Consider the following 6,000-nt stretch of genomic DNA (forward strand, 5'->3'; position numbering starts at 1 on the left):
GGACACGGGGACACTTCTCCAAAAACGGGGACCGTCCGGGGAAAACCGGGACGTCTGGTCACCCTATGCCTGGTGGTGTTCTGTTTTTTGCTGACCGCCGCACCACCGTCCTGTTAAGAACCCCTGGTGGGACAAGGGTCCCAGGAGCAACGCCTGATGCCGCCGCACCATCTACGCTGGCAATTACACTCCGGGGACTGCAGCCCCCAGAGTGCACTGCTGTTCCTGCCGTTCACAGCAGCTGCTGCGAGTGAGGGGGAGGAGGGGCCAATGCGCTCATAGCGCAGCCTCACCCACCGTGACGCAGGACGCGCGCGGGACACAGCCCGGACCAAGGGCGGGCCCGTCTGAGCCCTTCAGGGGCCGGAAGAGGCTGGGCTGGGCTGGGCCACCCCTCTGACATCTGCTATCGAAGAAAGCATCTACACTGTAAGGTCTAAGTATTGCTAATATAGTTGTTCAACTTCTTTGAGTCTGTGCTACCTCGTGGCTCTACAATCGGACTGTTTAGGTTTGTTGGAAAATGAGCAAACGCAGGGGACCAGCTGGGACACTGGACGCTTTTCTTGTGAGGGCTGAGTCCCTGCTAATCCATGAAATCGAACTCTCAGAGCGTCGCCTGTCCCTCGACCCTGTATCCTTACAATCTCGTTTATCACTAGGTGGTTTGATTAAAGATAGCGCAACTTGCGCAACTCCAAAAAACGTGCGGCCAACGGAAGCATGCCCCGCTCCCACAAGTCTATACTCACCAAATCTGGGAGCCTCTAGTAAGGTTTCCCCAGACGCGCCTAGTCTTCACACCAGAGCTCGGGCGGCATGCCCACAAAGGAATCCCAAAGTGAAATCTCAAACCGCCAACATTGTATAAAGAAAGAGGAACATTGGGGCGACTAAGACCAAATATACTAATGGCTGCCAACTTGTTAATAATACACCAAACCAGGTGGCCATTTTTACCGATTCAGTGGGCACACAGACTGACGTTTTCTCCAACCCTGCCTGTAATGATCTCAATACAGATACCATGGGAGCCGCTGTTGACACTGATTTTGCAGTGGAATCTATTGGATATGTACTGGCAAACCTTAAGGACTTATTTAAATTGACCTTTGACGTACTTTGGGGGAAACTGGAAAATTTGAATTCTGAATTGGCCAACCTGAGTGGGGAGGTGGACTTTGTTCATAATGATGGTGGGTGAGGAATTTCTTCAACTCTCCCGGGCGGCACACTTGGGCACGAGCCACAATCTGGTCTTGTCCTGAACAAATATGTTACAAATTGTAGTAATTTAAATGTATTTCCAGGGCCACAATTTATCAGCGAGCAGAGGGGAAGACAGGATGCTCCTCAACCCAATGTAGTTAACCTAAATTCTGCCCTAGGAAGCACTCATTTTATTCAGCCACGGACTAGTGATCTGAGCGTTAGAAAAGATACTTCTAGTAGCCTTAGGAAGGCTCGCATGAGGCCAAATACTGATGTACTAAGCTTACCTCCTGCCTCCTCTCCCTATGTGCTGGTGTCCCTAACTTAGTGGAGGACCAAAAGGGGTCTTGGGGAGACCTGCGCAATAAGTCCGTAGACTGGCTTTGTAAATATAAGGGTTTTCACCCTTCCAATATGAATGAAATTCTTATGGCCAGAAGAGTAGCGTGGGTTGGCCATTCTGCCAAGAATATAAATGGTGACTGTATTGTCTTGAATTTTCGTAGACCTCATATGGTTCACCGCTTACTGAACATTTTTGAGTATCACTCCACACAAAATACCTGTATTAGTGCACTCCCCTTGGGCTATTTTTATAAGCCACCTTTTAAACCTGTTAGGGACACTCATATCCTCCCTTTGTTAACCAATAGGTTTAATGCACTCTCCAGCTTAGACGCACAGGAGTGACAACCACCATTAATGGCAGACCAACAGTATCATCTGCCCTATTTGGAGACCCTTCCGCTACAATAGTATCAACCTATAATGATAATGATAAGCCACCCCGAACTAAGACGGTTCCTCCTACCACTATGGTATTAACTTACAATGCTAATGATATGCCACCCTCAATCAAAAGCAGTACTGGAGCAGACTTGAATATCTTAAGTTGGAATGTGTGAGAAGTTGGCCTGATATGTGATGTCCACTATTCTAGCGGGCACCCTGTATCAGTCCATACAACCCTTATGGTGATGGTTGTAAAGTCAACCTTATAGACCAGGCTATCCTAGAGGTAGCATGGACAAAGCAGTCTTAGGCTAAAACTTCAGAGGGCATGTAAAGCCAGCTGTTTTACCATATGTAACCCCTTGAATACCAAATGAAAGGACACCACACAGGATATATATAAAATATATAAATGTATTTATTTCTAAACAACCCCTCTGAGCTCTTTATGAGATCAGAGGCACAAGCACATAACAAGACACTTAATTATCATACAATAACTTGCACAAAGCACAGTAGCACGTCAAACCATATACTAAAATAGTTTTAAAAGAACCACGTCACGAACAAAGGAAAGGCCTAGGGCATAGGGAACTGCTGGGGCTACACTGTAATCCCAAAGGATAGGAGGTAGGAGGCCCACGGGAGGCGTGTGCAGTGTCTTTACACACACAAGTTACCATAGAGTTAGAATGGGAACGAAAGAATTGGAAACTAGTTATTTTAGGTCACTTCCGGATGGACTAGGAGAAAGCTACTTGAAAGTTAGACACTAGGATAGTTAATACCCACAGGAGCACCGGAGTACTCGCGTTACCTCACCCACAGGAAGCGGGTACATAGGTGTCAAGGTGTGTCTGGTTTCGTCGCTGAATCCTATGGAGCCTTGGAGAAAGATGCTGCAGGCGACCAGGAGAGAAGTGTCCGGTTGGATCCAAGGGCGGATCGAGGATGAAGAGTACCTGAAAGCAGAGGGGACAGAGTCTGGGTCACTAGCCAGTGACCAGGAAGGAACCAGGCGATGTCGCGAAGCTTGTCTCTGCAGCTACGTGGACCAGGAGGTGTCGACAACAACCAGGAGTCAGGCTCGGACTATCCCACAAAGGCTCTCCCTGAAGACTATAAGATCACACGCAAGGACCGCACTGGCCACACAGGAGGAGGAATCGCTATCGTCCATAAAAAATCAATCCACATCTCAACCAGCTCTGACGTCAACCTCGCCAACTCTGAACACCCTCACTTCCAGATCCACATCGACCCCAAGACCACACTCAGAGGCACCCTCCTTTACAGACCACCAGGACCCCGCGCAAAATTCAGTGAAGACATCACGGACTTCATCACTCCACACGCGCTCCCCTCCAAAGATTACATCCTTCTGGGAGACCTCAACTTTCACCTTGAAAAGAACAACGACAGCAACACCACCACCCTCTTGGACAACCTCGCCAACCTCGGACTTAAACAACTGGTCACTTCCCCCACCCACATCGCAGGTCACACACTCGACCCCATCTTCACCTCCAGCAATCATGTCTCCTTCAGCCACACTACGGATCTCCTCTGGACTGACCACAGCTGCGTTCACTTCACCTACAACAAGCCGAAACCCACCAACCACCTCCAACCAACTCTGCAAAGAAACTGGAACAAAATCACCATCGACCAGATCTCCTCATCGCTCCTTCTTAACACCCCAGCCCACTCTTCTAACCCAGACCAAGCCGCCGCCAACTTCACCCTATGGTTATCCAACACCGCCGACATCCTAGCACCACTGAAAAAACGTCAACGCAAACCTAGCAGCAAGAAGGCCTCATGGTTCAACGATGATCTTAAGAAGTCCAAGAAACTCTGCCGCTCCCTTGAAAAGGCCTGGAAAAAAGACCCAACCACCAGCACCAAGGACGCCTTCAAAAACGCCACCCGCACACACCACCAACTAATCCGAAAGGCCAAGAAAACAGCATTCAAGGATCGACTAGATAACAACGCCCACAACAGCAAGGAACTTTTCAACATCGTCAAGGAATTTACCAACCCCTCGGCCAACTCCAACGACATCACCCCTTCTCAAGCCCTCTGCGACTCCCTGGCTTTATTCTTCCACAACAAAATTGCAGACATCCACAACAGCTTCGACGACCAACCCGAAGACCAACCCACCCAACCATATGCTGAACATTCTCCCCCCTTGAACGCTCTTAACGACTGGAACCCAATCTCCACTGAGGACACCATCCGCCTGATGAACTCCATCCACTCAGGATCCCCCACAGACCCATGTCCTCACCACATCTTCAACAAAGCAGACTCCATCATAGCACCGCACCTCCGAGACGTCATCAACTGCTCCTTCAACTCCGCCACCTTCCCGGAAAGCTGGAAACACGCTGAACTCACCGCCCTTCTGAAAAAACCCACAGCGGACCCCACCGAACTCAAAAATTACCGCCCCATATCGCTCCTCCCTTTCCCAGCCAAAGTCATCGAGAAAGCTGTCAACAACCAACTCGCCACCTTCCTCGAAGCCAACAAATCCCTCGACTCCTCACAATCTGGCTTCCGAGCAAAACACAGCACTGAGACCACCCTCATCGCAGCAACAGACGACATTCGAACTCTACTGGACAATGGAGACACAGTCGCCCTCATCCTCCTCGACCTCTCTGCAGCCTTCGACACAGTCTGCCACAGTACCCTTTTACAACGCCTCAGAAACATCGGAATACAAGGAAAAGCACTTGAATGGATCACCTCGTTCCTCACCGGAAGAACACAGAGAGTCCGCCTTCCACCATTCAAATCCGAAGCCACTGAAGTCATCTGTGGCGTACCACAAGGATCCTCACTCAGTCCCACCCTCTTCAACGTATACATGAGCCCCCTTGCGGCCATCGCTCGCCAACACAACCTCAACATCATCTCCTACACGGATGACACTCAACTGATCCTTTCTCTCACCAATGACCCCAGCACCGCCAAAACAAACCTACACGAAGGAATGAAAGAAGTTGCCGAATGGATGAAACAAAGCCGTCTGAAACTGAACTCAGATAAAACAGAAGTCCTCATCTTAGGTACATCCCCCTCTGCATGGGACGACTCTTGGTGGCCGGAAGCCCTTGGAAAAGCACCCATCCCGACAGACCACGCAAGGAACCTAGGCGTTATCCTGGACTCTTCACTCTCAATGAACAGACAAGTCAACGCCGTATCCTCATCCTGCTTCAACATTCTTCGCATGCTCAAAAAAACATTTCGCTGGATCCTCACCGAAACCAGAAAAACAGTCACCCATGCTCTGGTCACGAGCCGACTGGACTACGGAAACACCCTCTACGCAGGTACTACCGCTAAACTCCAGAAGAAACTCCAACGAATCCAAAACGCCTCAGCCAGGATCATATTAGACATCCCACGTAACGAACACATCTCTTGCCACCTGAAAGACCTCCACTGGCTACCCGTCAATAAGAGGATCACTTTCCGACTGCTAACCCACGCACACAAATCACTCTACGACATCGGACCAGAATGCCTCAACTCACGACTGTCCTTCTACACCCCCTCCCGCCAACTACGTTCTTCCAGCCAAGCCCTCGCCACTGTTCCCCGCATCAACAAGACCACCGTGGGAGGCAGATCCTTCTCATACCTGGCAGCTAAAACATGGAACTCACTCCCCACCTACCTTCGCCTTACCCAGAACCACCTAGCTTTTAGAAAGCAACTTAAAACGTGGATATTTGACAAGTAAGCGTCCTCCCCTCCCTAAGCGCCTTGAGACCCTCTGGGTATGTAGTGCGCTATATAAATTCTCTGACTTGACTTGACTTGACTGGCTTCCGGATTGGAGTCAACAAACCTTGGCTAAGGCAACCCAAGCAGGAATCGAAGATGGCTTCTTAATCAAACCAGCAAGGTCTGATAGGCTCCTCCTTTTCAGGGGAACAATGGCCAGTCTGGGGCAACCAGACCAGTGGTGTAGATTCAAGATTTCATCATCACAGAGGCCACTATCCAACGGACAAGTGACCGGACAGACGCGTC

Source organism: Lissotriton vulgaris, unplaced genomic scaffold (assembly GCF_964263255.1).
Source record: "Lissotriton vulgaris unplaced genomic scaffold, aLisVul1.2 SCAFFOLD_630, whole genome shotgun sequence".
Lineage (NCBI taxonomy): Eukaryota > Metazoa > Chordata > Amphibia > Caudata > Salamandridae > Lissotriton > Lissotriton vulgaris.